At 43.8% G+C, this 13366-nt stretch overlaps 1 pseudogene; it reads right to left on the bottom strand.

Moving 5' to 3' along the window:
- Ces2e-ps1 (carboxylesterase 2E, pseudogene 1) lies at nucleotides 1-11442 on the bottom strand (annotated as a pseudogene).
- Nucleotides 11443-13366: the final 1924 nt, after the last annotated feature.

The raw sequence follows: 13366 nt of genomic DNA, 5'->3' as shown, positions 1-13366 counted from the left end.
CTTCACACAGGGCACTACAACTCTTTGTGCCTCTCCTGAGCCCCCTTTAGCTCCTGGATCTTCTGGGGCAGAGTCTTGGTCCAGAACTTCAGCCTTCTGGCCTTCAGGGCTTGACTCACAGAAGGCTGGATGTCCAGCTGCAGGTATTGATCATCATGGTCCATCACAGGCCAGTGGGGTAGACCCTCACTGTTGGGGTTCCTGTGGATATACTAGCCAGCAGATTCGGGTGAAGGTCACTTGATTCTGATTTGGGTTAGGACAGTGAGTAAAGTAAGACAGGGGGTTAAGGGGACTATTGGGATGTGTGTGACCTATGAGTTTCTATTCCTTTTGGGACAAGGTTATTGTTCCACGTGGCCCATTTTCTTCCTCCTTCTCCAAGGCAAAAGCTAAAGAACATTACCACAATACTGTGGCCCACCCACCAAGTTACTGCAAGATGTCCAGGAACAAACACTAAGTGTGCTCTGTGTGTGTGTGTGTGTGTGTGTGTGTGTGTGTGTGCATGTGTGCATGTGTACATGTGTGCATGCATGCACATGGCAGCTGACTGTGTGGTAAACTGCTTGTCAAAGTATGCTCTAGAGTAGGGAAGACTCTCTCATGTAATAAAGGACCATACACATGAAGGAGCTCACCACACACAAAGGGAGTTCTGGACAGAAACCCACCCTTGCAGAAGTTGAGGGAAGGGCATCCTCTCACTCATGCCGTGCAAAGTTGGCCCAGTACTTCATTATCGTTCTGCTAAGTAGCTCCTCCTCCTCAGTGTGTGGAACTGAAGAGAGAAGGACAGGTACCCAGGTCCCAGCCACTTCATGCAGCTGCCCACTCATGCTTCACACTCACCAAGTTAGCGATCACTCAAGTCTAAACTATTGGTCTGGTTCCCTCCTTCCCTCCTGCCACAACCCGGAATCTAAAACTCTAAGTGAATTCAGCCAAGTTTGTTCCTGCACCATTATTTTCTTATCACCAATAACACGAGGTAGACTTGCAAAGGTCCTGATTACAACCTAATGTAGGTTGTGAGCTGTAAGACGGTGCACACTGTTTTCTCTCTTTCTATAAGGACTTGGTTTTCTTGAGTGGATTAAGAACTCTGCTATACTTAAGATTTCCATAACTCCATCCAGATCAAGGAAATTCATGAAGACTCACATTTTATGTCACCAAATAGGAAGCCAAAGACAAGGAAAACTTCGTCACCATGGTCAGCCTTCACATGGGGTGGCTTGACATCCTTGAAGGAGCTGGACCGATGTTGGAACTCATAGAAGTAGACAGGAGCATGGGAACCTGAAGGTGAGGACATAGAATGACATGGTGGCACTTGTCCAGAACTACCCTGATACACATTTGGTGAAAGATGCCTTAGTCTCAAAGTAGCTGGAATCAAAACAGCTGAGTGTGGAACCTCATCCTGGAGCATTGGATGTGGGAAAGTCCTCTATTCAATAATGACTCTGCCCTCTCTGGGGGAGAAGTTAGGGCAAGTGACAGATACCTCTCAGCTGTTTCTTTATCTGTACTCAGATAAGATGTCACCATCGTACAGTCAGTATAAGCATTTACCAGATAAAGACTGTAGGTTGTCTGAAACCGGAGATCTGATCCTGACATAGGTCAGGCCTGGACACCACGGGGCTTGTTTGGGACCCACGGATCCGAGCTTCTTCCTTCAACCTTGTAGATGTACTCACACTGAAAATGTGCTACTTGGAGTGCAGGATCACGAATATGAAGTCTCCCATCATCTCTCTGAACTGTGCTTGGAGAGTCTTGGGGTCCTAAGTGTCCCCCATGTACTCTTCCATTAGCAGGTCACCACACTCAGGAGGCAGCATCTACCACATTGTGATGAGAAAGAATGAGATTAAACAGGCACTAGTATAGGTAGGCAATAGCCTCAGGATGGAGAAATGCAAAAGAGATCTGCTATAGGGAGAATGCTCTGTGACCTTAGACAGGTATACGTGCAGATGCATGGTTGTGTATACACATACTCAAAATTTCTGGGGATTCTGTCTGTGGAAGTCATATAGGGATCTTCACAATTGTGGCAGCGCCCCCAAGATTCTCACCATTTTTAGGGTTGTGCTCTTTAGAACAGTTGGCAGGGTCTTTCTGGTTATTTCCTCTATTTTTTGAGCTGAGTCAATGATCTAGTAGAGAGAGAATTTTTTAAGTATGGCACAGCATGGATACAGATCAATAAATCTCTGAGTTCCCATTTCCTACCAGATGAGTCCCTAGGCTCCTAGAAGATTAGAAATGAGCCTCACCGTAGGGACAATCCAACCATACTCATCATTGTTGATGCCAATGATGCTGGGAACACAGTGAAAATTAGCAGAGGCCAGCAGCTCCTGAGGATGCTTGGGTAGGAACTCTCCATCACCACAGACCTGAGGAACATTCAAAGTCAGAACTGAAAGTGTTAATTATATGTTTTCTGATTTCCAATGAATGTCCTCCACTCCATCTCCTCTTTCTAATTTGCCTCAGGTTAGTTATTCTCCACCACACCTCCCCCATCTCATCCCTGAAGAGACCTTACATTTAAATTAGCTTATGTTGGTGTTGGTTTTGCACCAAGGACTAAAACGATACTAGCCATGGAGATTAGGTAATTTGTTCTTAGTATTTAGGACTACCTATAATACACCTTGCTATCTGCCATCTTCCCAGCCACACCATTCTGCCAACCTTATTAAGAAGCAGAATCACGCACACCCGCGGATCCCGGCCCGCAGCAGCTCTCTGCTCCCAGACCCGGTGAGAGAGAGACCCAACCGCCTGGTCAGGTGGGCACTCCTGAGGCTGCAGAGCGGAAGAGACCACCAACACTGCTCACCCCTGCCCACATCCCTGGCCCAAGAGGAAACTGTATAAGGCCTCTGGGCTCCCGTGGGGGAGGGCCCAGGAGCGGCAGGACCCCTGCCAGAGACACCGCCGGACCCTGAAGGAAACAGACCGGATAAACAGTTCTCTGCACCCAAATCCCGTGGGAGGGAGAGCTAAACCTTCAGAGAGGCAGACAAGCCTGGGAAACCAGAAGAGACTGCTCCCTGCACACACATCTCGGACGCCAGAGGAAAAAGCCAAAGACCATCTGGAACCCTGGTGCACTGAAGCTCCCGGAAGGGGCGGCACAGGTCTTCCTGGTTGCTGCCGCTGCAGAGAGCCCCTGGACAGCACCCCACGAGCAAACCTGAGCCTCGGGACCACAGGTAAGACCAAATTTTCTGCTGCAAGAAAGCTGCCTGGTGAACTCAAGACACAGGCCCACAGGAACAGCTGAAGACCTGTAGAGAGGAAAAACTACACGCCCGAAAGCAGAACACTCTGTCCCCATAACTGACTGAAAGAGAGGAAAACAGGTCTACAGCACTCCTGACACACAGGCTTATAGGACAGTCTAGCCACTGTCAGAAATAGCAGAACAAAGTAACAGTAGAGATAATCTGATGGCGAGAGGCAAGCGCAGGAACCCAAGCAACAGAAACCAAGACTACATGCCATCATCGGAGCCCAATTCTCCCACCAAAACAAACATGGAATATCCAAACACACCAGAAAAGCAAGATCTAGTTTCAAAATCATATTTGATCATGATGCTGGAGGACTTCAAGAAAGACTTGAACACACTTAGGGAAGCACAGGAAAACATTAATAAACAAGTAGAAGCCTACAGAGAGGAATCGCAAAAATCCCTGAAAGAATTCCAGGAAAACACAATCAAACAGTTGAAGGAATTAAAAATGGAAATAGAAGCAATCAAGAAAGAACACATGGAAACAACCCTGGATATAGAAAACCAAAAGAAGAGACAAGGAGCTGTAGATACAAGCTTCACCAACAGAATACAAGAGATGGAAGAGAGAATCTCAGGAGCAGAAGATTCCATAGAAATCATTGACTCAACTGTCAAAGATAATGTAAAGCGGAAAAAGCTACTGGTCCAAAACATACAGGAAATCCAGGACTCAATGAGAAGATCAAACCTAAGGATAATAGGTATAGAAGAGAGTGAAGACTCCCAGCTCAAAGGACCAGTAAATATCTTCAACAAAATCATAGAAGAAAACTTCCCTAACCTAAAAAAAGAGATACCCATAGACATACAAGAAGCCTACAGAACTCCAAATAGATTGGACCAGAAAAGAAACACCTCCCGTCACATAATTGTCAAAACACCAAACGCACAAAATAAAGAAAGAATATTAAAAGCAGTAAGGGAAAAAGGTCAAGTAACATATAAAGGGAGACCTATCAGAATCACACCAGACTTCTCGCCAGAACCTATGAAGGCCAGAAGATCCTGGACTGATGTTATACAGACCCTAAGAGAACACAAATGCCAGCCCAGGTTACTGTATCCAGCAAAACTCTCAATTAACATTGATGGAGAAACCAAGATATTCCATGACAAAACCAAATTTACACAATATCTTTCTACAAATCCAGCACTACAAAGGATAATAAATGGTAAAGCCCAACATAAGGAGGCAAGCTATACCCTAGAAGAAGCAAGAAACTAATCGTCTTAGCAACAAAACAAAGAGAATGAAAGCACACAAACATAACCTCACATCCAAATATGAATATAACGGGAAGCAATAATCACTATTCCTTAATATCTCTCAATATCAATGGCCTCAACTCCCCAATAAAAAGACATAGATTAACAAACTGGATACGCAACGAGGACCCTGCATTCTGCTGCCTACAGGAAACACACCTCAGAGACAAAGACAGACACTACCTCAGAGTGAAAGGCTGGAAAACAACTTTCCAAGCAAATGGTCAGAAGAAGCAAGCTGGAGTAGCCATTCTAATATCAAATAAAATCAATTTCCAACTAAAAGTCATCAAAAAAGATAAGGAAGGACACTTCATATTCATCAAAGGAAAAATCAACCAAGATGAACTCTCAATCCTAAATATCTATGCCCCAAATACAAGGGCACCTACATACGTAAAAGAAACCTTACTAAAGCTCAAAACACACATTGCACCTCACACAATAATAGTGGGAGATTTCAACACCCCACTCTCATCAATGGACAGATCATGGAAACAGAAATTAAACAGTGATGTCGACAGACTAAGAGAAGTCATGAGCCAAATGGACTTAACGGATATTTATAGAACATTCTATCCTAAAGCAAAAGGATATACCTTCTTCTCAGCTCCTCATGGTACTTTCTCCAAAATTGACCATATAATTGGTCAAAAAACTGGCCTCAACAGGTACAGAAAGATAGAAATAATCCCATGCGTGCTATCGGACCACCACGGCCTAAAACTGGTCTTCAATAACAATAAGGGAAGAATGCCCACATATACGAGGAAATTGAACAATGCTCTACTCAATGATAACCTGGTCAAGGAAGAAATAAAGAAAGAAATTAAAAACTTTTTAGAATTTAATGAAAATGAAGATACAACATACTCAAACTTATGGGACACAATGAAAGCTGTGCTAAGAGGAAAACTCATAGCGCTGAGTGCCTGCAGAAAGAAACAGGAAAGAGCATATGTCAGCAGCTTGACAGCACACCTAAAAGCTCTAGAACAAAAAGAAGCAAATACACCCAGGAGGAGTAGAAGGCAGGAAATAATCAAACTCAGAGCTGAAATCAACCAAGTAGAAACAAAAAGGACCATAGAAAGAATCAACAGAACCAAAAGTTGGTTCTTTGAGAAAATCAACAAGATAGATAAACCCTTAGCCAGACTAACGAGAGGACACAGAGAGTGTGTCCAAATTAACAAAATCAGAAATGAAAAGGGAGACATAACTACAGATTCGGAGGAAATTCAAAAAATCATCAGATCTTACTATAAAAACCTATATTCAACAAAATTTGTAAATCTTCAGGAAATGGACAATTTCCTAGACAGATACCAGGTATCGAAGTTAAATCAGGAACAGATAAACCAGTTAAACAACCCCATAACTCCTAAGGAAATAGAAGCAGTCATTAAAGGTCTCCCAACCAAAAAGAGCCCAGGTCCAGACGGGTTTAGTGCAGAATTCTATCAAACCTTCATAGAAGACCTCATACCAATATTATCCAAACTATTCCACAAAATTGAAACAGATGGAGCCCTACCGAATTCCTTCTACGAAGCCACAATTACTCTTATACCTAAACCACACAAAGACCCAACAAAGAAAGAGAACTTCAGACCAATTTCCCTTATGAATATCGACGCAAAAATACTCAATAAAATTCTGGCAAACCGAATCCAAGAGCATATCAAAACAATCATCCACAATGATCAAGTAGGCTTCATCCCAGGCATGCAGGGATGGTTTAATATACGGAAAACCATCAACGTGATCCATTATATAAACAAACTGAAAGAACAGAACCACATGATCATTTCATTAGATGCTGAGAAAGCATTTGACAAAATTCAACACCCCTTCATGATAAAAGTCCTGGAAAGAATAGGAATTCAAGGCCCATACCTGAACATAGTAAAAGCCATATACAGCAAACCAATTGCTAACATTAAACTAAATGGAGAGAAACTTGAAGCAATCCCACTAAAATCAGGGACTAGACAAGGCTGCCCACTCTCTCCCTACTTATTCAATATAGTTCTTGAAGTTCTAGCCAGAGCAATCAGACAACAAAAGGAGATCAAAGGGATACAGATCGGAAAAGAAGAAGTCAAAATATCACTATTTGCAGATGACATGATAGTATATTTAAGTGATCCCAAAAGTTCCACCAGAGAACTACTAAAGCTGATAAACAACTTCAGCAAAGTGGCTGGGTATAAAATTAACTCAAATAAATCAGTTGCCTTCCTCTATACAAAAGAGAAACAAGCCGAGAAAGAAATTAGGGAAACGACACCCTTCATAATAGACCCAAATAATATAAAGTACCTCGGTGTGACTTTAACCAAGCAAGTAAAAGATCTGTACAATAAGAACTTCAAGACACTGAGGGAAGAAATTGAAGAAGACCTCAGAAGATGGAAAGATCTCCCATGCTCATGGATTGGCAGGATTAATATGGTAAAAATGGCCATTTTACCAAAAGCAATCTACAGATTCAATGCAATCCCCATCAAAATACCAATCCAATTCTTCAAAGAGTTAGACAGAACAATTTGCAAATTCATCTGGAATAACAAAAAACCCAGGATAGCTAAAGCTATCCTCAACAATAAAAGGACTTCAGGGGGAATCACTATCCCTGAACTCAAGCAGTATTACAGAGCAATAGTGATAAAAACTGCATGGTATTGGTACAGAGACAGACAGATAGACCAATGGAATAGAATTGAAGACCCAGAAATGAACCCACACACCTATGGTCACTTGATTTTTGACAAAGGAGCCAAAACCATCCAATGGAAAAAAGATAGCATTTTCAGCAAATGGTGCTGGTTCAACTGGAGGTCAACATGTAGAAGAATGCAGATCAATCCATGCTTATCACCCTGTACAAAGCTTAAGTCCAAGTGGATCAAGGACCTCCACATCAAACCAGACACACTCAAACTAATAGAAGAAAAACTAGGGAAGCATCTGGAACACATGGGCACTGGAAAAAATTTCCTGAACAAAACACCAATGGCTTATGCTCTAAGATCAAGAATCGACAAATGGGATCTCATAAAACTGCAAAGCTTCTGTAAGGCAAAGGACACTGTGGTTAGGACAAAACGGCAACCAACAGATTGGGAAAAGATCTTTACCAATCCTACAACAGATAGAGGCCTTATATCCGAAATATACAAAGAACTCAAGAAGTTAGACCGCAGGGAAACAAATAACCCTATTAAAAAATGGGGTTCAGAGCTAAACAAAGAATTCACAGCTGAGGAATGCCGAATGGCTGAGAAACACCTAAAGAAATGTTCAACATCTTTAGTCATAAGGGAAATGCAAATCAAAACAACCCTGAGATTTCACCTCACACCAGTGAGAATAGCTAAGATCAAAAACTCAGGTGACAGCAGATGCTGTCGAGGATGTGGAGAAAGAGGAACACTCCTCCATTGTTGGTGGGATTGCAGACTGGTAAAACCATTCTGGAAATCAGTGTGGAGGTTCCTCAGAAAATTGGACATTGAACTGCCTGAGGATCCAGCTATACCTCTCTTGGGCATATACCCAAAAGATGCCTCAACATATAAAAGAGACACGTGCTCCACTATGTTCATAGCAGCCTTATGTATAATAGCCAGAAAATGGAAAGAACCCTGATGCTCTTCAACAGAGGAATGGATACAGAAAATGTGGTATATCTACACAATGGAATATTACTCAGCTATCAAAAACAACGAGTTTATGAAATTCGTAGGCAAATGGTTGGAACTGGAAAACATCATCCTGAGTGAGCTAACCCAATCACAGAAAGACATACATGGTATGCACTCATTGATAAGTGGCTATTAGCCCAAATGCTTGAATTACCCTAGATGCCTAGAACAAATGAAACTCAAGACGGATGATCAAAATGTGAATGCTTCACTCCTTCTTTAAATGAGGAAAAAGAATACCCTTGGCAGGGAAGGGAGAGGCAAAGATTAAAACAGAGACTGAAGGAACACCCATTCAGAGCCTGCCCCACATGTGGCCCATACATATACAGCCACCCAATTAGACAAGATGGATGAAGCAAAGAAGTGCAGACCGACAGGAGCCGGATGTAGATCGCTCCTGAGAGACACAGCCAGAATACAGCAAATATAGAGGCGAATGCCAGCAGCAAACCACTGAACTGAGAATAGGTCCCCTATTGAAGGAATCAGAGAAAGAACTGGAAGAGCTTGAAGGGGCTCGAGACCCCAAAAGTACAACAATGCCAAGCAACCAGAGCTTCCAGGGACTAAGCCACTACCTAAAGACTATACATGGACTGACCCTGGACTCTGACCCCATAGGTAGCAATGAATATCCTAGTAAGAGCACCAGTGGAAGGGGAAGCCCTGGGTCCTGCTAAGACTGAACCCCCAGTGAACTAGTCTATGGGGGGAGGGCGGCAATGGGGGGAGGGTTGGGAGGGGAACACCCATAAGGAAGGGGAGGGGGGAGGGGGATGTTTGCCCGGAAACCGGGAAAGGGAATAACACTGGAAATGTATATAAGAAATACTCAAGTTAATAAAAAAAAATAGAAGAAAAAAAAAAAAAGAAGCAGAATCACTGCTTCACTCTTGCCTCCTAGGCACCACATCAGGGTCTCTGAGTCTACATCTACACATTGGCCACTATCTGCAATGAGAACAGGATGAAGCTGTCTTCCAGGCAGAGAAGTTTTCCCAGTCCCAAGACAGTGCCATACCAAATGTGTGTGGGCTGGAGCAAGAACAAAATTGTTCCTATTTTTCTTTTGCTCAATTGTGACAGTGATACACCCCCCCCCCATCCTGCCCTGGCTCTCTCTCCTGCCTTCCACTTAATTTGAGAAATGGTCTCTTGTTTTGCTGCAGCCTACTCCAGTTTAGGTGGTCTGTTACCTTCTAAAATTTTTCCTGTCCCTGTCTCCCTTCTTTCCATAGGAACACCTGGATTAACGACATGTGTGTTCTGGGGGAATTGAACTCAGATCCTTGCACCAGTACATCAAACTCTCTTGCCTCTGTACCATTTCCTGAACACACACATATTTGCTTTTGCCAGTGATGGAAGCTGTTAGGTACAGCTTTGCTGAACTTATATAAATGTTCAGCAAAACCAAACCAAACCAACCAACCAAGCAACCCAAAAAGCCCTTTGTATAAAGCACTTTATAATGGGGTGGTGATGATGGTTCTAAATCTTGAGTCTTTAAGACAGCAATGAAGGGGGTTGGGGATTTAGCTCAGTGGTAGAGCACTTGCCTAGCAAGTGCAAGGCCCTGGGTTCGGTCCTTAGCTCTGGAAAAAGAAAGAAAGAAAGAAAGAAAGAAAGAAAGAAAGAAAGAAAGAAAGAAAGAAAGAAAGGAAGGAAGGAAGAAAGAAAGAAAGAAAGCAATGAAAGGAAGTTACTTCCCATGGCTTTCATTTTCCCTACTAAGCACAGTACCAGCATACTAGAGTGAGTGCTAAGACAAGGTCAAGGTTGGAGGGATAGAGTGCACTTACTCTGTAATCCACCTCAGAGGAGCGGGAGATAAGATCAGGAAGCACAGCTACTCCACTCTCCCTGATGGCACCATGGAAGAGCCCCTGTGACATGGGGGATACAACATGTGAGGACACACTTGTGCCACCTGCTCACTCACCAAAAATAGTGACACGGTTGGGGTTGCCTCCAAAGTGGGCGATGTTTTGTTGGACCCAGTGTAGGGCAGCCACTTGGTCCAGGTATCCCCAGTTGCCTCTGGCATACTGGTCTCCGATGCTGAGAAGTAGAAGGGACAGGGATCACAGGGCTGTTTAGTTTCTGATCAGCCCACATTGCCCTGCCCTATACCAGACTCACCTGAAGAATCCCAGGACACCCAGACGATACTGGATAGTGACCACCACCACATCCTCAGTCGCTGCCAGCATGGAGCCATCATACATGGAAGCCATGCCTACAGTGAGTGCACCACCATGGATCCACACCATTACCTGGAGAAGTCAGAAGAGCTGTCAGGAGGCTTCTATCCAGTATAAGTTCATAGGACTGCCTGTTAGATTATCAACTGCTTTGTATTTATACAACTATGTACACACAGAGGACCCCTCAGTACTTTAGACCCTGGATACAGATAAGGAACTACAGTCTCACCAGAATATTTCCAAGCTTCATTGTCATATCAGGAGTCACAGCCTAGAGTAATGTCACCATTATGCTTAGACTCCCCAAAAGTATAGAGAAGGGTGTCTCCATAAGCATTTTTCCTGATTATGAATCAAAAGTATTTCCAAATCTCATCGGCCACAAACAATATGTGTGTGTGTTCCTGATGGGGCTGGCTGAGTCCTGGCCTGTGGGTGGAGAGGCCATCATGGTTAGTTTTGTCCAGGCAGTTTTCACTATGTGGCTGATTCCCACATCATTTTCACTAGTGTCCATAGGGAAGGGAATCTGGGGTGTGTAGGTTCAGGTGTGGGATGTGGAGATAGGAGATTCTTCACACCCCCCAAGACAGGAACATTGCTCATACTCCATTTGAATGTTAGCAGGGCATGTCTCTGGATAAGAAGGAGACACACTCAGAGCCACTTGGCAGCATGGATGTATTATTTTCATTATCACCCAAAGATCTGTAGCACCTACAGTCACACTTGGAGGAAGGAAGTGTCCCCTTTGCTCTCTTTCCTCTAACTCGTAGGTGCAGTGCTCCTTAGACCTTCTTACACCAGAGTGGCTTTTTTTCTGGCACGGGGTGTCCTTAGGCTTCCCTGAACCTCTGTGAATTGCAGGGCTCACTTTGTGGGCTTTGGTGAAGGCATCGGGAGGCACACATTTTCCCACCCTTGTATTCGCCATCTTTACCAGCTTTTTTCTCCCTGGTGTCTTCTATTCCACAAGCTAAGCTGCTGACTCTGAGAAACTGAGCAGCTCTGACTCTGTTCCTCATTGCTTACTGAAGGAGACTCACCTCTCACATGCAGGACGAGAAGCAGGAGCCCACAAGTCACAGCATTCAGACATCCAGGACGTTTGTATAGTGTCATGGTCAGCTCTTAGATCTGAGTCTGTGTTGCTCCAAGACAGCTTTAGGCCACAGACAGGAGACAAAAGATGTGGGCCTTGCCTAGGCAGGAATTTGGACCTAAAATAAAGTAGGCAGGAAATTCACTAGGGTGGGGCAAAGCTCGTATTGCCAAAGAAGAGCAGGCCAGCCAGAAGTCAAAGCAATCTTTGTTCCTGCTCTTTGGCCTCCTAGAAAGGTATATCATGGCATCTGAAGTCCTTCTGTAATACCAGGAGTTATGTATTCAAACCTAAATCTATTCAATCCATGATCACTTGTACTCACTGGCTAGATGTCAAGGTGGTGGAGTTCAGGGAACAGGAATCTAATAGGGAAAACCTAGAGGTCTTCTTCGAGTAGGTTACATTCAAGATCTCTCCTCTCTCTCTCTCTCTCTCTCTCTCTCTCTCTCTCTCTCTCTCTCTCTCTCTCTCTCTCAGAGTCTATGATAAAGCCAAAGGTACAGGTCTATACTGGGAGTTTGATAATCACAAAGGACCCTTGGCAGAACACACCAAAGAGTAGAGGATTAGGAACATCCACAATGCTCAGCTGATCTCCTACAGGATGTAATACAGGGATCAAAGTAAGCCTGTAGTCTGAGATTTGCCTTTGCTCTGTATTTTCAGATCCTAATAATCTATGGACCGATGGCCTAGCACTGCAGAACTGTATCCTCAGTGCTTTTCTGTCTCTCCAAGAATAATGCGGCCAAGCCTTTCCCTATTAACGCTTGCTATTGTTTCAATGTAGTGACTGCAATGTACACCTGTTCAGTCTGTTGTCCCAGCCCTCACTGGATGCTCCTCTCTCCTCTCAGTTCCTTGAGAAAAAGAACTGATAGGCTTTGGGGCTGCGAGGTTGTCTTCAGTTCCTCCTTTCTCAGGTCAAGGAATCAGCATCTTTAAGTTTCCAGGGCTTCCTGGTGCTTTTTAATTCAAGACTTTCTTGGCTGTGTAGAGATTTGAAAGAGAATAGCATCTATAGCACATATTTGAATGTTTGCTTTCCAGTTGGACTGCTTTGGAGGAGTCAGGAGGTATGCTCTTGTCGAAGGAGGTTTGTCACTAGGGATTGGATTTGAAGTTTCAAAAATCCATGCCAGGCCTAAGCTATCTCTCTGCCACCTGCTTGTGGATCAGGATGTAAACTCTCAGCTACTGCTCCAGCACTATTCCTGCCTACCTGCTGCCATGCTGACCACCAGGATGATGGTCCTTAACTCATCTTCTGAAACTGTAAGGAAGCCTCCAGTGAAATGCTTTCTTTTACAAGTCATCTTGGCCATGGTATCTATAGAATAGTAACTAAGAAAGCTGGGAAGGGGGAGGTGGAATCCATATGTTTTGTTACTCACTGTGCATCCATCCACAGTCCCTATGTTGATAATTGCCAAGGCCATAGCAAACACGTGGAATGAAGAAGACTCTCAGGTGTATTTCTGTGGAAGAAGCAGGGAGTGAGCACAGAAGTAGGTAGAAGCAGGGGAAACAAATTCTGTTGAAACACCTGCAATAGACACTCCTTCACACCCATTCAGTGCGAAGATATGGAGTCGCTAATGCCCTCAAACATGTCTGGAGGAGATAAAAATGATACGGTCATTAAGGACAGCTTGCCATTTCCATTAAAATGTGTTAATATGATTAAGCAATTCTGGGCTAAAGGATCTTTAGCCCAATGCAAAGAAAAAAAAAACGTTGATCTCAAAAACAT

Source organism: Rattus norvegicus, chromosome 1, assembly GCF_036323735.1.
Source record: "Rattus norvegicus strain BN/NHsdMcwi chromosome 1, GRCr8, whole genome shotgun sequence".
Taxonomy (NCBI): Eukaryota; Metazoa; Chordata; class Mammalia; order Rodentia; family Muridae; genus Rattus; species Rattus norvegicus.
Note: the sequence above shows the minus strand (reverse complement) of the source record. Positions and strands in the feature narration are given on the sequence as shown.